The sequence below is a fragment of the Tympanuchus pallidicinctus genome, unplaced genomic scaffold, assembly GCF_026119805.1.
Source record: "Tympanuchus pallidicinctus isolate F22 unplaced genomic scaffold, pur_lepc_1.0 scaffold3, whole genome shotgun sequence".
Lineage (NCBI taxonomy): Eukaryota > Metazoa > Chordata > Aves > Galliformes > Phasianidae > Tympanuchus > Tympanuchus pallidicinctus.
In genome coordinates, this window is record NW_026294747.1 from 66,068,600 (window position 1) to 66,089,802 (window position 21,203).

General features: G+C 39.8%; 1 long non-coding RNA gene across 1 annotated transcript; it reads left to right on the top strand.

Moving 5' to 3' along the window:
• Positions 1-11,670: 11,670 nt before the first annotated feature.
• Positions 11,671-20,733, top strand: LOC128085384 (uncharacterized). The gene is made up of 4 exons (XR_008208944.1): positions 11,671-11,807; positions 12,081-12,376; positions 18,981-19,118; positions 20,034-20,733. It is a non-coding gene; the product is annotated as an uncharacterized LOC128085384 (long non-coding RNA).
• The last annotated feature ends 470 nt before the right edge of the window (positions 20,734-21,203 follow it).

Below are 21,203 nucleotides of genomic sequence, written 5' to 3' on the forward strand. Positions count from 1 at the left end.
TAATTTGCAGGATTGGCATGACCATAGCAAGACAGCACTTCTTGCTATCTTTTGGCTGTGGAAAGATTCATACTATCTCTGAACTATCTGCCTTTGTCAGTATACAGCCAGAATCCAGCCCTGGTGATGTTTCACTCATTTGGAAAATTCCTGGGGTGTAGGAGGATTTTCTCTGAGATTATTTAATGTTTGTTGAGCAGCCAGTATTACAGCATAGGGATGAGGGCAGAGTTGTGCATCTGCTTCTGCAGGAGCTGCTGTGCTAAAAGTGGGGTCTGACCATTCACAGATAATGACAGAACTGAAACTTGAATTTACCTGATGTATATTTAATCTCCAAGCAAAGCACCTGAGGTGGGAGAAAGCTTGCTACCTTCTTATCGGAAAGAGGCAGCACAACCAAATTTGCACTGAAGCTGGACTATTCTAGCTTGTTGACTAGACAAAAGTCCTGGGCAGGCACTTATGTTTGCCCTGCAGCAATGGCTGTGGTGCAGTGGGAAATCAGGGCTGCAGCTGTGTGCATACCCTATGTATTTTTATCCCCAGCTGCAGTGATGACTCAGTGGCCAAAGTTCAGTCAATGGACTAACTGGAGACAAAGGGACTGACTGCCCTCCTTGACCACCTTTCACACAAAGCTTTTTGCCACTCAGTGCAGAGTCCACAAGCTGGCAATTTTGGACTGTCCCCAGTCCTAAATTGCTGTGCATAAACAATTTTTTACATTTTGACATGTTGATTAATACTCTGGGTGGAGAATGTAACTGCCTCATGGAGTCAACAACTGAAAAATTGATCAAATTGTATGTAGGTAAGATACTCATAAATAGACAGTAGGAACATGGTTTGCAGATTTGGAAAAGCTCATAAGGGGCTTTTGTTCTGTTACGTACTCTTCTACTGAAGTAGGAGATGTTTGCATTTTAAGAAAGCCAATGGCTATGTGCCATTCATTTGTTGTAGTGTTCATGCATTACTAGAGAATAAGTAATGTAAGAACTGATCCTTGGAGATTCTCACATGATCCAGACAGAGATGCACTTGTTAGAGTTCTTTAACCCAGACTTCCATCACCATCCAGGTACTGTTCAGAAAATTTGATTCCCGTATGAATGTTACCTTTGGATATGATTCCAATGAATTTTTTGCTATCAAACTCTCTGTTGACAAGTTTCTGTGCAGAAAACAGATGCTGAAAGCTGAGATTAATACATATCTGAACCCATAAAACCAATTTATATACTACAGCAAATTGTCTAATTGAGGAGCCATTTATGTTATGCAGTGGAAAAACTGGCATGAGTTTGCAAGTTGTAGTTCTTGTTGTTCCACATTCTCCTCTATCATCTTGGAGTTCTGCTTATAATATTGTGTTGTCCTCTAGGAAATAGTTTTTGCATCAATCTCAAAAGTAGGAATGTTTTCTTAACCTGCTGTACACCAGTTGGGCAAGAGGGAATAGCAGTAAGGACAAAAGTGATGTCCTTGAATCTTTTGTACAAGTAATTTAAATTCAATCCGTTTACAGAGGTTAGATACCAGTATATTATTCAAATCCCAATAGACTGTAACATCAAGGGTGGGATGGTATTTAGATCCTGCAAATGCAACCTCCATTTTCTTTTCTTAATGCTGTTAACACATTTCACCTTACAGTGCAGAGTAAACATTCTAAAGAAACATCAAAGCAAATTCCGTTTTCTTTATTAATCATACAGGAAGCATTCTACTGGCAAGATCTCAGTTGTATCAATAGGTCAGGATACATCTGAATTTCCAGACTAAAATAAATTATTTTCAAAAGGAAATATTTTCACCGTGCATTATAAAGAAAAAAAGTGGCAATCCAAAAAACTTAAGTTGTGGGTTCTTTGCTTGTTGACATCGTTACTGTTTAATTGTTACAAGATTAATTAATCTTGCAGAATCCATATATATAAAATATAGACTTATGAAATTGTCAGTCTCCCTGGGTGAGATCTTTCTTGTGTGATCATTGGGAACTCCATGAATTTTTTGGGAATTTAAGACGCAGTTAATCTCATTGTAAATACATCTACAAACATGACTTTAAAGTGTTTCTTTCCACAAACTGAGGAAAACACTTTGGCAGGTTCTCTCATTTGTAGATTGTAAATATGTAACGTTGGTTTAGGTGGAACCTCCCCTGCATTATATAGCAGAGAAGCCATAGAAGTTCTTGAACATCTTGGCTGAATAGGAGAGTACATATGTAGCTGGCTGCTTCTTGTGTTGGCCAGTGCTGAAGACAGAGGAGACCACCACAAGTCTATGAAAATCCCGAAGAAACCCCTGGGAATGAAACTGTGAACAAATTCTTTTCTCAGGTACTTCTTATAAAATGCTGATCTTATTCCATAGAGTAGGAATGTGGTGACAGGAATTGTTATGCTCATTTTCAGGATGCTAGAAATAACTTAGCTGTAGGAATTACAGGTGAAATTTGAACACATCTGAGTCTATGTTAACTAATGAGAGCCAGGGACCAGCCTGATCCAGAAAAGAATGCTTGCAAGAACTGATGAGCTGTACCAAACTCTAAGAAAGGTCTTGGCGGGTAAGTCTGCTTTTCTCAGTAGTAACTGCTGCTAGAGGAAGTAACCAGATGACAATTTGATAGCTACATATGGTCCTTACAACCACTGAATCAAAACTCTGCACAATTTCTTCTGCTGCCAAGACAAGTGTTTTGAATTGAACTCTCAATCTCTGACTTAGACTAACTTAAAAAAAAAAAAAAAAAAAAAAAAAAAAAGAGATGGCTCAGCTAATGCACAGCCTGTTAATTTGTTGAAGGGGTTATTTCTGCCAAAATGCTTTTTTGGCTTTTCTATCACCACTAAAAAGAAAGTGAATGTGATGAGACAAACTGTGTATACAGGAAATTAAATCTCTGGGACAAAACAAGCTAGTTAACTAGAAAGGGAGCCAAGAAACCAGGAGATGGTGATTATATAACATCCCCGTCTTCGGCTACAAGGTTTTTAGTAAATTCTGTCTTTGCTTCAGTGTTTTGCACTGCACTTACTGTCCATTCATTTCCTTACCATTTTAGCAGCAGGACACAAACTAGAAGGCAAGAAATTTCCATGAGGAAGAACTTTGTTATTCTTTGGAGTGCTCAACACCCACCTGGATGCTTTCCTGCATGACCTACTGTAGGTAATTGCTTTAGCAAGGGGTTGGACTGCTGCCTTCCAGCACCTACCCTTCTGTGATGTCTGCTTATCACTTCTGAACTCCAGTTTTCTCAGAGATATTTGGCATCAGGCTACGCTGTGTGTAATCTAAAGTCTTCTGGTAAATAATAAGAAATTTAGGAACAGAGGTAACTTCTCCTTCCAGGTTTTTTTCTCAGCTTCATCAGCACCAAGATGTTTTGGTCCATGATAGTGCCCCTAGGTCCTTCTGTAGACAGGTTGTCTCTTCTTGCTGCTTATGTAAGTCATTATAAGATCTTGACTGTAACAGAGAACTTATTTCCAAATGTTAGTGATTTACATTAAAAATGCAGAAATAAAACATTATTCATAAGAAAAGACACTTTAAACACAAAGAAACTGTTCATTTAAATTGTTGTCCAAATTTACTCTCCCTCCTGGAAGTCCACCTTCAGCCAGAGGAAGGAAACCCTTCAAGTGTCGTTTCATAAACTGTTGTTTAAAATTGACGGATAAATTCTGGGATATGGGAAACTCATGCAGAGAGCCATCAAATCAACATGACTTCTGGGGAATCTTTTATTGCACAATGTGCAGGTATGTGCTCAAGATACAAAACCTTCCAGAATGACATGTTGGTCAGACCTCATCTTCTGATCATCTCGCTAGCTTAACAAGAGCTGTGGTTGTCATAAGGTAGTATTTCTAAAAACTGAATGTTCACAAATAATTTGAAGCTGCTTGATGCTTGAAACCCTCTAATTTTGCAATAATTGTTTTTAATTATAGAGCTTGTCATGGTGAAATGTTTACGATGTTCCTAGCTTTCACTAACTGTCAAAGGCAAATAGAGAGCTTAATCCCTTCATACCACTGGAAAAATTGGCTTAGTGTAAACCTGTGGAGAGGAAGGAGAATTTAAAAAATAGTGGTTTGCCAGGGCTTTGGTGACAGCTTTCTTATTCCTTCTTCTCTGTGCCATGCTAACAGCTCATAGAGTCTTAAGAAAAGACAAAATAAAAGAATCCTTTCAATGGGAGAGAAAAATGAATCACTTCAGAATAAACATAATTCCTCATCCTTGAAGGTCAATTAAACTTCTTTTCCTAGCGAAAGGGGGAGCTTAATAAAGTTATGAGTGTTCTAAAACTCATAAAAGCAGGTTTTACATTCCCCCTTCATGGATGAGCTCCCACAAGCCTCAAGTTTGTGAGCTTATAATCAACAGCCATTCAGAGAGTAGCAAGCTGCTGAAGTCCATTGTCAAACTCTCTCTGTTTCGAAGCTTTTCCCTGATGATCCAAGAATCCTTTTCTTTCTTTTCCATCCCAGGAATTTAGACCCAGTAAAAACTGTGATCATACAATAATAAATAATATCTTCACATGTGTATCTAATTTCTTCATGCCAGGTCCGTAAGTGATCAAGTGATCAGCTGAAAAACTCATAGGTTTTCTTTTTTTTTTTTTTTTTTTTTTTTTTGTACTTCCCTTTCCTCCAGAATAGCTGCTGAAAATGAGATGAGAAAATACGTTACTTAGACCCTGAACATATGATTGGAAAAGCACAGCTCAAAGCAATGCAGTGAAGTAAATCCTGAAATGTAGCAGTAGTGATCAAGTAAATACGTTAAAAATAGTTGTTTGAAAGCCTGGGAAGTATACCCTTGGATTTTGAATTGCCAGTCTATGAATGGGTCTTTGAATGTTTGCATTGTGTCTAGAGTTTTCTGCCTTATTTGGACTTCTTTTCCTAAGTCTGGCTACTGTGACTTGTGATAAGCTTGCTTATTTTAGTTGTTCTGACCTTAAAGTGGTTTGATATTTGCAGGTGGAAATTATCTTCCTTTTGAGTGTTCAGACATTCTCATATAGAGCAGAAATGAGCTGGGAGGAGAGATCTCAATCCATTTCTGGTCCCAGAAACTCACATAAAATTGAAGTGAACCTTATTTGCGACCTGTTACATGGCTAAATTCTTACCTGCTAGTGCTTTGAGTAGTTAATGCAATTCTTAAGATAAAAATTACTGAGGACTGTCTGCAAAGGACTTGTCTTCTTTTGATTGCAACTGTCTTGTATCTAGCAGCCTGGAATGAATATTGGCATGAAATGCAACTCTTTTATCAAACCTCCCATTTCTGGAGTGCAGCTCATAGAAGACCTCATCACAGGTGAAATTTCAGACACCTAAAACAATAGCACAAGAAAGACACACCATAGGTGGTATTTCCAAGTCGTGTCACTCCTGTAGGATGCTGCCCATCCCAAACTGATCTTATGTGAGCTTCCCACAGGCTGCAGTCCTTCAAGAACTGCTCTGATGTGGCTCTATATCACAAGGCCTATCTTTCAGATACCACTCCATGGGTCTCCATGGGCAGCAAATCCCCCTAAGCCTCCTGCTCCACCCCAGGTTTTTCCCCGTGGGCCAAATACATTAAAAAATGTTAAAAAGCTCTTTTCTGAACTTCTTAATATATTAAGTGAACTGTAATGAAAGGGAAATTAGGTTACTGGAGTTGCAGTGGTGTGGTGGCATTGTTGCTGAACTACATGCCATCACCTTTTCCCCTGAATATCTCCATTAGAACTCCCCAGAGCACATGCATCATATAACACATATACATGTACACATATATTTTAGAAAAAGATTTCTCTTTGAATTTTCAGGTGATGGGATTACGAGTATCATGTTTATTCTTCAGGGAAATTACACTGTGTGCTTGTAGCTTGCTTGTTAAGCCAGAGGCCATATCTAGAGATCTTTCAAGAGAACTTCCCAGTGCTGACTTCATCAGTTTTTAAATCCTAGCACAGGAAACAATTTTTTAAACAAGGTGAATTATCAAAAAAAAAAAAAGTATTTTTACAACCTTAGCTCTGCTGACAGAATAAAAATACATCTAAGCCAACCCACACCAACATCCTCTGCAGCTTCCAGTAATATCCACAGTCAAAAGTGGAATCACATCTCAATATTCAGCCTTCCACATGGTTGTTGCAAAGTAATACATGGATCAACATCGTTTATAACACAAAAGTCAAAAAGGTCATAATAACACCAACTACATGTTAGCAGAATAAACTTCTAAAAATAACACACATTTCCCAATTATAGTGGCCACACATTTAACAAATATCCTCTTTAGATGCAAATTCAATAATCCCTTGATATTCTGTTTGGGACCTAAGTATGATATCATTGTGTGATATGCACTGTTTTACTGCTTTCTAATGTAACAACTCTCCAGTGTGAAATATGGTTAAAAATCAGCATAAAATACTGATCACTTTACTACAGTAGTAAATCAAAAGTTATTTTATACCTGAGCTGTCATGAGGGTATGATTAAATTTTATGGAATGGGAAGGATTTGGGAAGCCATTTGATTGGTCAATATTAGCTCTGAGGCACAGATATAAATCTTTATGACTAAACTGGACGAAATTCATTAGCCTCATACCCCTCCCCTCCTATAATGTTTCTATAAATAGACAAGAAAAGAGTGCCAGTGGAAAAAATATCATGGCATTCATTCCCTATTTTCTCCCCACAGAATAAAAATGTACTGTGGGATTTAGGCCTACACTTTGCTGTATGATGGTTGTTAAAGGTCTGACAGCCACATGCTGGCTGTCTTTGGAAGGCTGAAGTGTGGAGGAGCTTATAGGAGCCAGAATCCTGCAAAAGGTGCTCTCCATTTCCAGCCAAGGCCCAGAGCCATCACTGCTCCTTTCCTGTATCAATGGCCAAGCTTGAGAAGCCAAGCCACCTGGTGCTGTTCGGAGAGCCAAAATGCGGAAGATATCCTGGCATAGGCTGACCAGAAGTCTGCAGTGTTGTTGAGTCTCAGTCATTGTCTCCTCTATGACTTGGGGCAACCCCCAGAGCTGCATGCTCTGCTCCAGCTTCTGTGTAAATCAAAGGCATGTGGTTTTGAACTGCTGATCCATTTGTGCTCTTGTCCTTGCTCTCCAGGATGCAAACATCAGTGTCCATAGGAGATGACAGATTCCTCCAAGCTTACACAGCAAGTGAGTTGGCAGTGCTTATACACAGGCCCTGATGGAGACATTTGTTTTCCTTTATAAACTGTAAATGAAGAAACAAGACAGCAAATGATTTGGCACCTTGTGTTTCTAAATGAGATTATTTTGACAGTTTCCCTCCTTCAGCATTAACCATGGGGTCCTGCATTTTTGGCCATTGTAGGTCCCCATTTATGTGGGAATTTTTTTGTGCATCCCACAGCTGAGCAGCTGCCGATTCTGCTTAACCCAGGGCCAAATCTCTTCCCCAGCTTCAAAGGGAAAGAGATCCCACCCATGAAATGCCTTACTAGCACAGCATTGGCATCTCCATGGGTTTAAACACACCAATGACTTGCTTTGCAGCTAGCGAACTGCCTGCTGTCTAACTGGTAAAAGGACTTATCTGGAGCACCAATCCTGGGCCATGGGAATGTGTCCCCAAGGGAATAAGTACATCTGTGGTGGTGTTTGAGCACCAACTATTCAGCTCATCTCCAAGTGATGGTAATGCATGGAAGTGCTGCATTAGTGTTGCATTACAGCAGAAGTTTGACCAGGACCTTTGTCATTTTTCTGTGTCTGTCTGGCAACAAAACTGTAATAATTGTCTACGGACAGTTAATGATGTGTTTAAGTACCAGACTTTCTAACATTATAAATGTTTAGAGGGGTGATAAGAAACATTTTCCTTCAGACCGCTGTTCCCATAATAATTATAAATTGATAGTATTTATTGGAAGGCAATCATAGAATCATAGAACAGTTTGAGTTGGAAGGGACCCTTAAAGGTCATCTAGTCCAACTCCCCAGCAATAGACAGGGACACCTACAGCTTCATCAGATGCTCAGAAGCACCCTATTCAGCCTTACCTTGGATGGATGCCCTCATCCTGCAACCTGTGTTGATGTCTCACTACCCTTATCATAAAAATTTCCTCCTTATATTCAATCTAAATCTCCCCTCTCTGGTTTGAAACCATTTCCCCTTGTTCTACCACCACAGACCCTGCTAGAGTCTGTCGTCCCCCCCCCCCCTTTTTTTTAGCCCCTTTAGATACTGAAAGGCTGCTATCAGCTTTCCCTACAGCTTTCTCTTCTCCAGGCTGCACAGCCTCAGCTCTCTCAGCCTGTCCTCACAGGAGAGATGTTCCATCCCTTGGATCATTTTTGTAGCCTCCTTTATACTTGGGAATTAGGCAGGTTTATTACTGAAACTCTTCTGAAACTGTGAGTGCTACTTTTGGCTATGCATCTTAAAATATATTAATTTATCTCTTGAAAATTCTCAAATATTGGTTCCAAAAAGAAGTCTGAGAAAACAACAGAAAAAGAAGATAGTAAGATACCAGCAAAATACCAGTTTCCTTTAAAACAATCAGGGTATGACTAATGCAGAATTGGAATTAGGATAATAGTAAAACACTATTAAATGGGAAATAGCTTTCTCTACTCAAAGGATCTTAATGAAATTTCCCCAATTTAATCAACAAATTTAGAAGAAAATTTGACCACACTGAAGCAAAAAGGACTCATTTCTCATGAGTGATCAGTGAATTATCCTGTGAAGTAAAAATTCTCTACAGCAGAATTTAGCACCTTTGTAGCCCACTGGCCACAAAAACACAGAGGAGAAGGCGAAATCTTGCTGATGGCTTCCCAGGCACTCAGTGCTTCTTGTTTAAATAATAGGCGAGTCATCATCAGTCTTAATGGGAGTCAGTGCTGGTCTCATTACACAGATTTTTTTTTACATCAGTGGGTATTTCCCTCCTTCAAACCATTCCTGCAAGAGAGGGATTTGCTGCTCTTTGTCAGGCTTTGTCAGTGTCAAGAACTTTGATAAATGCTTTGCTGTTCCTTCTTTGAAGGAGTGGTCAGGCACTGGAATGGGTTGCCAGTGGAGGTGGTGGAGTCACCAACCCTGGAAGTGTTTAAGGAAAGTTTGGATGTTGTGTTGAGGGACGTGGTTTAGTAAGAACTTTTGGTGATAGGTGGATGGTTGGATTGGATGATCTTGTAGGTCTTTTCCAACCATGGTGTTTCTGCAACTCTGTGATACATCTAAAGTTCTTCAGAGTAATTTCATAGAATCATAGAATCATTAAGGTTGGAAAAGACTTCTGAATCTAATCCAGCCATAAACCTACCAGCACCACGCCCACAAACCCATGTCTCCAAGAACCATATCACACATTTCTTGTTCACCTCCAGGGACAGTGACTTCACCAACTCCCTGGAGGTGATGGTCTGGTCTGATTTAATTGCTTTTAGAAGAAAACAAACGATGCACTATGCTGAAATAAAAGATGTTTCCCTTAGAGACTACTATTTCAGGAACCGGAGAGCCTCTTATTTCTGAACAGCACAGAATGGGATGCATTTCTCCTTTCAGATAGAAGGAGAAGCCCCTTAGATGGGCATCATAGTGACATTCCTCTGTTAACACAGATGGCTGAGTTTAGGCTGAACAGACCAATAAATGTTCTTGTTTGACTTGTGCCCTCTGAAGCCGTGGTTGATTCACAGTCTTTAGTGCCTTTGTGTGGCCATCTAGTCACCTGGCCAGCTGCCCAGGGACAGCCTGCTCCTACCCTTACCCTTGGACATATGGCTGTAGTGCTGAGCAAAGGGCAGCCTTTGCTGCAGGGCAAAAGGCAGCAGGGGCACGGAACTGGGAAATTCAGGGGAATTCTCCTCTGTTTTCCCCTCTGCTCAAGCTCTCTTCTCTGGCAAGGAATGGGAAGAAAAAATGCAGAGTGAGTCTGATGTCCTCAGGCACTTCGCCTGCTTGTGGTGCTCCCAGAGGATTTGCAAGCGGAGGGGGCCCAAGGCAGGTGACCCCCTTTAAGCAGTTTACCCTAAGCTCCCTTGAGGGTCTGCAGAGTTCTTTGAGTTATCAACCACCTGATCTCACTTCAGGCTGTCTCCAGCTGAACACATCCAGCTCCCAGTAGAGCAGGGGAGAGTTGGTTCCCATTAGAAATTCCACCTGCAGACATCTACCAGGGAGCTGGTAGGTAGAACTGCCATTTCCCACTGGCTTCACCCAGTTACAGCTGCTGTGGGAGCACAGCCCCCAGGCACCCATCCTGTAAAGCTGAATTTACATTTTGCACAGCCAAGTAGGTGTCATTTTGAGGTCTGGATACCAGAGCATTAGTAACACAAGTGCAGTACTCATGGGTGCAGCCCATATAAAGAAGATGTTCCCCTCCAACAGCAGTTGCCAAAGAACATGCCCCCGAGACCTGCATTTTTGTACAGTCTGTCAGAAAGCAACAGGTCTAAAATATACCTGGACAGAGATAATGAGCTCCAGGCTTTATGCTTAGGAATGATTAAAGCAGTAAGATTATTTGAAGGCAGGAGATCTCCAGGGGATAACAGGCAGCAGGTCCAAACCCACAGGGAATTAAGTCAATATTCACTGCAGAAGATGGTCACTTTGCTATGATTTGTCACATATGTATAATTCAAAAATTAGTGTGCAGTTCTGTTCTTTCAATAGTGCCTTCTAATAGTTTTTTGAAAGATTTATTTACAAAGGCTTATTGCAATATTTTATTCATTCTATTTTAACTTTTTATTACAGGCAACAAAAGCTGAGAAAATACATTGAGAAATTGCTCTTATTATGCCCATAAACTACCCTTGACTAGACAGTAAAGTAGTAGCTGTTTTACAGAAAAGTGTAACTTGCTTCACAGTTCACCACAGCTTTGGAAGATTTCTACACCAAAATCACTCTTTACAGCTGCAAAATTGAAAAAAAACACCTCAAAATGAAGTACCTACAGAGGAGATTTAGGACTGAATTAATAGATTAAAAAGCCCCAGATTTCTAGAGCTAGATGGTACTAATCCAAGTGCTCAAACATGAAATTGAGGAAATATTAAGTATTGTTTATCTGTGCCTTCCTATCTGAGAAATGCAGGTCAATAAATACAATCTCAGTGTACAAAGCATGATACTACTCTTTCCAAGTTCTTTATGAGTTATATAAGGATTCTGAGACTAGTGATCCTCTCCTTTACAGCACACAAAAAATATAAGCTATAATAAAGAATTATAAAACACCGATATGGAAGATTGATATGTTGTTTAGAATTAATGGCATTTTTATAGAAAAAAAAGAATGGTGATTCACATATCTCTTTTAGGATTATTTGAAAAGAGACCATGAGCTTGAAGATAAATAAGGGTTTTCTTGATGCAGAAGACCTGGAGTTCCAAAAACCTCAAATGTCTCACGAAGACTTGTAATGAAACAAAGTTTTAAAGGAAAGTCCTACTTCAGATTAATTACTGAAAGCAATTAAACTAGCAACTGCTTGATTAATGAATCAAGGGATTAGAAATGAACAGTTTGATTTCACATTGGAGAGCAAGAAGAGGTGGGTTTCTGCCTTAAGGTTCTCCATTCACTTCTGTGCTGTCTGTTCCCAAAAGGCTTTGGAGAAAGGGAAGATGCTTGACTAAATCTACACCTGACTGATGGGCTGAGAAAGGGTCTTGTGATCTTCTGCAGCTTTAAGATAAAAAGGCACGCTCCATTCATTTTGGATCTCCACCCAGCACTCACCAGCAAGTATGCTACATGGAAACACAAGGCATGGCTTATCATTCTGTCACCTGCACACGGGATATGTGATGGTTATCTTTTATGAAGAGGTACTACATGGCATATGGGTGCTTTGTGAAGCCGTAGGAGATATTTCTGTGGAAAATCTCATCCTTGAACACAAAATGTCTGGCCAGAAGATGAGTTTGCACATGGTGCACTGTGGTTTCCACATGCCCTGTGCCAGGGCTGTACCAGTGGCAGTGGGCATGAGAAGTGAGAGCACTCTCCTCTTTGCAGGTCTGCACACTGTGAAATAATTGGTCTCAACAGAGATCTGTCCACACACCCTAAAGCAGCCACAAAAAACAAATGTCTCCCCATGCTGTGAGCAGCCAGCGTTCAGATTATGAGCTGAAAGTTGGACCTCTTGACAGCATACAGCATGTAAAGCCCAAAGAGAAGATCAGAAGATCTTTCATCCAAAGAAGGGAGGACACATCTTCAGTACAGCCCTTCACCACCCTGTGTTCAATCAATATTTCCTCAGTGCTGAAGCAATCCTTTTTTCTTTTCCAGTCTTTCCCTTATGTAAGGTGAGTCGGGCCCATCCAGTATTTATGGCAGTCGTTATTTCATATTGATTGTTTTTAGCTCTTAGTATTCAGCAGCAGAGAACTGTCTATTGAAGTTCAATGTGAAATCTGACTAGAGCAGCACTGTGATAATTATTTTATGAATTAATTACAGTTAAGTGGCTGAGCATAAGGGCAATTGTAATTATCTGTATCATACAGTGAAATCCTGCAAACTGTCATGCACTTGAGCCTCTGTACTTTTCCTCTGTCTCTTAAGCTCATTGAAGCTAGCACCATAATTTGGCTCACAGGCTGTGTTGATTGAATGCAATAAGTCTGTCCTAGGCTTGTGGGTTTTTCCCCCTGAAGATCCTATTAGTAGCCTTTTCCTCTTCCATACTCTCATCCAGTTGCTATGTGAAACAAGTTTCAAGGTCAGGCAATAACTCTGTTAGTCTTTATGGTAACATCCCTTTTTTGGGTAAAAAATCTTATCAAAATGATTCAGGAATGAGTGTGGAAGCATCTATCTAATATTGCTTGCTTGTCTTGGGCAACTGTCTGAACTCTGCTTAGTAATGTCATATCTCATCTCTGCTGCTCCCCTCCTACTTCTGAATCTGCCTGAGGAGGGTATTAAGACTGAAACCAAACAATCACAAAAGCTGGCTGTGGCCTGGCTTAGCTGGCCTGGCTGTGAACATCTGTCAAAAAGATATTAAAAAGATAGACTGGAGCAGAACTTGCAATGGTTGGCCAGAGTTTAGTGAAGCTTTTGTGGATATTCAGAAACTCACAACATCTAGCACAGCCAACACAGTGTGTGCGTAGGAACACAGCAAAATTTCTGCTGATCAGGTAGGTACCACTTGGGACATGGGCAGCGTTATAGCTCAGCCCTGATCTGAGGGCTGAAGGGTCCCTTTGCTCTCCCCACATCCCATGGGGATGTTTGCACATTCCATGTAGCCCCTTATGATCAGCTCTGGAAACAAAACTAGTTTTTAAAATCAGAGAAATGTGGTTTGTGTGGGAAGAAGAAAAGATCAAAGACTAATTAACTTAGATCTCAGGAAACGAACCACAGATCAAGCAAGAAAGAAACTAGGAAAATTGAAGAAAGATCTCTCATGCTGCAAAATTATATCTGGAGAGCTGAAGTACACAGCAAAGTCTGCGGTGAGAGCAAGAGGCCCCGAAGCAATGCAATAACAAAGGTGAGAGAGGAGAATATAGTAACACTTTTCTCTAAAAATGGTTACAAGGCACTCGATGAAAGCAGGAGAAATGTATGGCTTGCACTATGTGTAATCTCAAACACACTTTTTTGCAAATGTAAAAATCAATATAAATGATGTGAAATAGAAAACATTTCCCCAAAATGTAAACACTGAGGATATTTTCATTACAGTGAGACTGTGTGATACAGAGTACTGCATGTTACTTGCTCTTCAGCCCTTGTTCTAGAAGATGTGAGTTAGAATTATAACTTACTAAAAATCAGTAATCTAATATTTCTAACTTCTGGCCATTGTAAAATATTTTGATCAGCTTTCTGACCATCCACAAAGTGAGCAGCTATTGCCCTTCTCTCTATAGAGGAAATGAGTTTGTTAGATTTTGGCTCTGCCCTGAGTAGCGCTAAATAAATAAATCCAGATGACTGAAATGCATGGGAAAGAGTTAAAGCAGAGCAAAGGCCAAAACTTTCTGAAATATATCTAGAAATTCAGTTGACATCCATGGCAGCAGAACATCACAGCCTCTTTGGAGGTACTTAGTTTAATTTTATACAGGGATAAACACAGCTGATCTGGAGACTAATTCAGTCCTTATTGCTTTCAGCCTTGTTAGGGAAATGAATCTTTCTAAAAGCAACCATGGGAGCTGGATCTGCCAAGATAAGGCTCTGAGAGCAGGGCCTCTGATTACCAATCCATTTTGGAGATGTTTCACTGGAGTGACTGGAGGCATGACGATGACATTTTGCACTATCCCTCTCATTTTCATGGTCTTGTCAAGTCACATAGCTTGGGGAAGATAACAATACAATTAGGATAAATGCCCATCGACACCTGGACATTCAACCTCCAGTTCTGCTGTCAGCCTCTAAACTGCTCTACTAGTACTAATGAACAGTAATCTCCTGAAGACGTTGAGACAGAACCTTACAGCTATCTCACCTACCAGTACCACTGGGAAACACTGCAGTAGTTTGGGAAATAAAATGCAGTTGCACTCATTCTTTCATTCTTTCTCATGGTTGCTCATGACATCATTCTTTCTACCATCCAAAATAAGTGGCAGTACATAGCCTCCAGAAGTGTATTTCAGGCTGCTTGCATGATAAATCACCTTTCACTGCAAAAAGTGAAGAGCTGACAACCCTGTGTCTATGCTTTTTAGCATGTCCTTTGGAAAGAAAACTGACTCCTTCTTTTTTGAAATTTTTGTTCTGGAAATACAAAAAGTCTATTTATGTGGAAGTATATATATATATAGATAGATTTTTTTTTCTTTCTTTCTTTCTTAAGTTTTTTAGTCCTTAGAGGCTTCTATGATCTCTTATCCTACCGTGGTTGAAGCAAACTCCAAGAGATGTGTTGCCAGAGACATGATTATGATTATTTCCTTAGAACAACTACTATTTATGAGCGACGTTAGCCTGGCTTAAGCAATGCATTCAGCATTCTCAGTTCTTTTGTCAGAAATGTAAAATACCATGAGTGTTTGAGAAGTTGATTCTTGTTAATTCTCAACCCTTTCAAAATTCAGTTTAACTGTTGTCCTTTCTAGGACAAAGTGCTGACTGCAGCAGCTCATCTTGGGAAGGTGTCAAAACCTCTGAAATAGAATACTTTCTGAGAGTCAAACGGGGAGAAGATTCAGCTTACAGCCAGGCTAACTCAGCTTCTTAGAATGGTTAAAGTGACATCTGCCTCTTCCATATCCTTGAGTCTGGGTTGCTCCCATATCTCACCTTACATCATCCCTTTCTTCTGGGCACGAATGTAAGATTCTGGATGGTGAACTGTTATGATCATGGGGAAGCCATCTAGGTATTTCTATCTATAGAATAGACTGCATAAGACTGAATTCTGCAGTATGAGCTGGGAGAGATCAGGTGAAGCAGAATATGTCTCAAACATGAGACTTTTACTTTCCCTTTTCAAGATTTTACACCTTTCTGTTAAGTAGACCGTTTTGTACAATGGACTTTCTTTATAGAGTTGTAAACTGTAAGGTTTTTCCAAGTTACCCATTCCCATTCAGTCACTTCACCTTCCCCTCCACACAGACGAGCTGAAGAATCAATTCCCATCTTCGGAGATGTTAAAGCAGCTAATAAGATTGATAGGGCTACTTCACCTCCAGATATAGCTGCCCAACTTTTGCTCGCTGCTCTGTATATCAAAAATTTCTACCCCTCCTTTAGGAAAAGAAAAATCATGGCTGAAATGCATTCTTGACTGATATCCTATAAACATTTGGAGACACAAGTATGGTGGGATATAACAGGTGATAGAGCAGGGCTTTAAAAAAAAATTAAGATGTTTTAAGAAAAAAGCATCAGAAGTTGTAATTATTTAGGGATTTAAGGCCTCTTCTTGTGTCTTTCAGTAACTACAAGTGTTTAAAGTAATGAGAGATTCTTGCTGTCAATCTATACCTCCTGACTGACAGATTTTGCAGTCTCTGTTATGAACTTCTAATGAAAGTTTTGTTCAGCATGAAGATTCCTCCATATTTTAAAAGCCTAAAGAGAACCTCCCTGCTACACAGGAGAAATTCCAACTTACAGCATTCAGGTAACTGATGTTCAGTGAAGTTATAAGCACTGAAAGCAGGTTGTTAGTTGGTACTTTAGTAATCATGCCTCACTCAAACTCTGTGCCTGTGTGTGTCAGTTCACCAGGCAAGAATCACAGAATCACAGAACTGTGGGAGATGGAATGAACCTAAAGAGATCATGGAGTCCAACCCCTCTACTGAAAAAGGTACCCTACAATGGGTTGCACAGGTAGGCATCCAGGTGACTCTTGAATATCTCCATAAAAGGAAACTCCACTACATCTCTGGGCAACCTGTTCCAGTGCTCTGTCAACCTTACAGCATGTCAGTACAGAACTTCCTATGTACAAGATTTAGGCAATTACTGATAAAAAAGCTTTGTTTCCAAGTGAGTTCTCAAATTAAAAGATTACAGGAGCGTCAAAGCACGCACCCACCTTGCTCAACAGGTGTCAAAATCAGCTGAATAGAAATTGCTTCAAGGATCAGTTAAGGACAGCACCCTGCTCTAATCTAGATATGTATACCCTCACTGATTCAGAAAACAGAGAAGGTAAAGCAATGGGAAAAGTCTCATCTTGAAAATATTTGTTCAGAAAAGCAGTTCCAGTGTGTAGCCATGCTAATAAAAAAAATAAAAATAAAAAGGGCAGGCAATCACAGCCATTGCCAGGATTGCCAGGACTTTCATGCTCTGCTTAGGCTGCACCTTTGATCCTACACGAAATCCCCAAAGCTTTGTGCCACCTGAAAACAAGGCCCTATCGCCTCCGAATAGAACTGGCTTAAAGGATGGATCCGTTTCTGAAGGACACAAAGCATGTGATGCAGCTATACATAGGAAAAAACCCATGTGATTTCATAAAAAGAGTTATGCTCCACTGGCTTGTTAGAACATGGTGAGTTTTACTGTCAGTGTAAAGGCTTCTGCAATGAAGCTGAGCATGACACTGGGTAGGATATTCATAAAGCTTTTAACCCAATTCCTTGGTTTCCAATTAAAATAACATCTGAAAGGCAGAATCATAGAGCCATGAGATATTAGTGCAGTGCTTAAAATTAAGCTAATTCTAGAAACCATCTCTTAAAAAAAAATTAACAATCATGAGAGACTCTGCGGAAGTCAGATGTGGGATGTGAGCTTTGTAATTGTTTATATTAACAATGAGCATAATAGCAGAGAAATAAAGGTTTTCTGGTTTGTAAATTACACAAAAGAGCGACAAATGATAATGGACTTTGAAATTGGACTCTGAAGCAATATCAAATAGTGAATGTGATTAAATATAGATAAACAGAGAACAATCAGTCATGGAACAAGAAAACAAAAAAGGCAAATGCAAAAATGGAAATTTGCTGCTGCGAACTGCCAAGAAAAGAGATTTGTCAAAGAAAGAGAAAATAGATCAGAAGATGTCCTAACTTCAGGCAGCAGCTTCGCTAATGAATGCAAACAGGACGTTGTCTGCACTGCTGGGGAATTAAAACATTTGTAAATCAAAGGAAGAGATAGAACAGTGTTTCTGTACAACATATTCGTTAAAGGCCTTCTCTAGTAACCATCATTATGCTTTTGGAAGAACCTTATTTCTCTTAATAGGGCAAAATAGAGATGAATCCTAATATCTCAAAGATTTGAATGAAAGAGAAATTGTATAAAAATGAGACTTGCTCCTCAGTGCCTGATGCCATGCATGTAAACATTTTTATAATTAATCAATAGCATTGTTTCTGAGAAAGAATATACACAGGTAAGAATAACAGAGAAGAAATACAGTGCCCTCCAACAATTCTTAGTGCCCTCCATGCCATGACCTCCCTCTGCCATCTGAGGACAGCATTGCCCACAGGAGTAGATAATTTTGAAATACTGAGGAGAAACGTGCTGGGGAAGGGTCCTCCATCTGAGGTGCCCTTGGTGCAGTCACATCCATGTCCTGAAGAACCAACAGCTATTGTTACACATCACTGACAAAGAGATGTGCTCTACTCTAGAGAGCTTGCTATGCAGGTAGACAAAAACAACTGGAGACAGCAAGACATTTGCAGAGCGGTGATTTAGAAGCATAGTCGTTGAACCAGGATCTCCACACACCAGTTTTGTAGAGTTAGAAGTACACAGCTGTTTCTGAGGTATAAAACATTTGTACAGCAAGGTTTTATTTTATTCATTGCCTTCCCATGGGCTTTTTCAGCAACTGCATCTCTCTTCATTTCTGACCCTCAATTTCCAGGTCTGCTGTGTATCCTTTTCCTTTATTGGTGCTGCAGTAGTGCTAAGCTCTCTAACACATTTAATACATCCTTTCTTTACAGCACTAGCTGTTCAGCATGAATGTATTGCTCTTTACTCGTCGATCTTGTGTTCCCCTGACACTATTTTTGACAGGTTTTGAACACGTCACAGATAGAGAGGAGGGGAAGAAGAAATGAATCAAACTAAAATCCCAGGCAATGAGCTTTCTTGCTTCTGAAAGCTCTTTTTAGTTTATGTTTGATCAGAAAGTTCATTTATTATCCTATTTTTAAGAGTTGCCTATTCTACCTCCAAGATCATAATTGCTTTGCAGATTGCTTGTATCATTAATACACTATATCTTCATTTTCTAGCCTAGGTAGTAATTGAGCGTTCAGTCATTGTTATACTCACCATTCTGCCAACATTTATTAAAATGAGGCAATTAACTATTGTCTTAAATGGAGTTTAGAGGTAAGGCTCATTAGTTTTAGACTCATTACAATTAAGTGGGATGATAAATGTAAAATTATTTTATTGCAGCTTGGTACAGAATACTTGTTTTATTATCTAATGTCAGTGTTGACTTTGCAGTGTGATTTTGCAGTTCCTCTGGGCCCATTTTATGGAAATTCAAGCAATTACATAGGTGCTGTTATAACTGATAAATCTCAGTCCATTTACGTCCTGATGTTTGACACTGGAGTTATGCTGCCTCTTATCTTCTGTAAGGTAAAGCTGCCCCAGAAGAACTTTATCTGTTGTCTTCTGAAAGCACACAAACGTTTTAATCCTTTGAGCAGTTTCCACACCTTTGTTTCATAGGCACTTCCATGTCAGATGCCATTTTGTCAGACTGCTCCTCTGCTGCCATCTGTCACATGGCAATAAAATGTAACAGAATATTGGTGGGAAGGTTCATCCTCTACTGTCGTAACACCAACACTCATCTCTGACATCATGGGCTGACATAATAAAATAGGAGACACTGCTTTCAGAGCAAGGCTTGTGAAACCCTCAAATCACATTGAGAAAAATCATTCACATTGCACATGCAGGAAGACACTAATGCAATTAGCGGGCTGGTAGACAAAAAGTATCTCTCCGCAGGCTATTTTAATTAACTCGAGAGAAGTTTCTGAAGACAAAAAGTATCGTTCTTCTACCCAAGACACCTAAACCTGGACATCTAAACCTAAAGTCTGTCTACAAGGTGGTGTAGATTCATAGGCTGATTTCCACCACGCACTCAGCTCAGCTATGAACCTCTTGAATAAGTGCTTTTCTAATTAAGATCCTTAACGTAGACCAAAGATCATAGAATCATTCAGGCTGGAAAAGACCCTTAAGATCATCTAGTGCAACCACTGCTCATGTAAGCTATGTGTTCAACAAGCTCTAGGAGACAGCTCCTTATGTAATTCGGAAGAATTACTCAGGAGCATGATGTTAAGACACCTTATTAACAGCTTTGCTGAATGAGGGCCTGAAGATCTAAATATACCCAGACAAGCTTGCATATCATATCAGCTAATACCTCTTATCCATATACCCAAACATACTCACTCTTGCAGGGCATCTTCTATTGCAGCTTTTGTGTCACTGGAGATGTAAATTACATCACTGTCTTGCTTATATTCTTCTTAGGAAATTGAGAACATCTATTAGAGCACAGAGGACTTACACCTACAGAGCTTCATACCTCACCAAGTTTCTTTCTTGTATTCACAATGAGATAAAAGCCACAGAGTTGGTAAATGCCTGTTTGAAACCTGCCAGGCTTTCTTGTCAGTTTGTGACAGCTTTGGGAATCCCTGGGCTGGCTGCAAAAATACTGCTGTTGTGGTCCTTTCTCCAACCAGTTTATGGCTGTAAAACTGTACTGTTGAAGTCAAGGGGAGTCTGATCTCTATCTGCAGGATGGTCAGGTGGCCTAAGGAAATTGCACTGAGTCACAAATGGTCTTTCTCATCACCGAAATACCACTCCAGAGAACGAGGACTCTGATCTGTCAGAAATCCATCAGTCAGTCCCTGGGATGTACAGGAGAGCTGTGTCAGGTCCTTAAGAAATGCCAAGGTTAGATGTATTGAGATATCAGGTTAATCAAGAGAGCTTCTTGAGTGAAAGAAACATGTAAACTTGCAGAATTTAGTCTCTTTTTGGCATTTCTTCTTGATGCACTAGAACATCTGCAAAATATCTGTTTTTTCAGTTCATTAGCCAAAAAGAAAAATGGGACAGGGAGCAGTGGGAAAGAGGAGAAGATTTCACTCAGTTGAAAGCCAAAGCCTTTGTGAATGGGAAAGTAACAAATAATTCATGTCACATTAAATAAAATCTTGTACTTGATCCAAAACAAAATGCTCGTGTGAGGAGTCTTCTTAATGTTTGAATGTTTAATAAAAGCAGTCAAATTAAATTAAATCAAACCTGACTTTGAATAAAGGTCTTCTTTAAAAAAATGTCAAAGTAAGAGGTGAGGAGGCTATCAAGAAGCCTTCAAAATGCAAACAGAATCATGGAATAATTTATCCCAGAAGAGACTTCAGCATGGGGCCATGCCTTACTGTGTTTCAAGTATCTTCAAGGATGGAAATTTCATATTGCTGCTTGATAATCATTGAATGAGATGCTTGTGGAGCACTGCTAGATGGGCTTCTGCAGGAGAAGAAATCAGGAGTGCAGACAATGGATGCATCAGCTACTTGCTACTGCTCTGCAGCAAGGTGGCTGTCCAACATCCAGCATATTTAATGTTGTCTGGACTGCTCTGTTGATGAGGAACATAAACATATAAATATATGTATGTATATA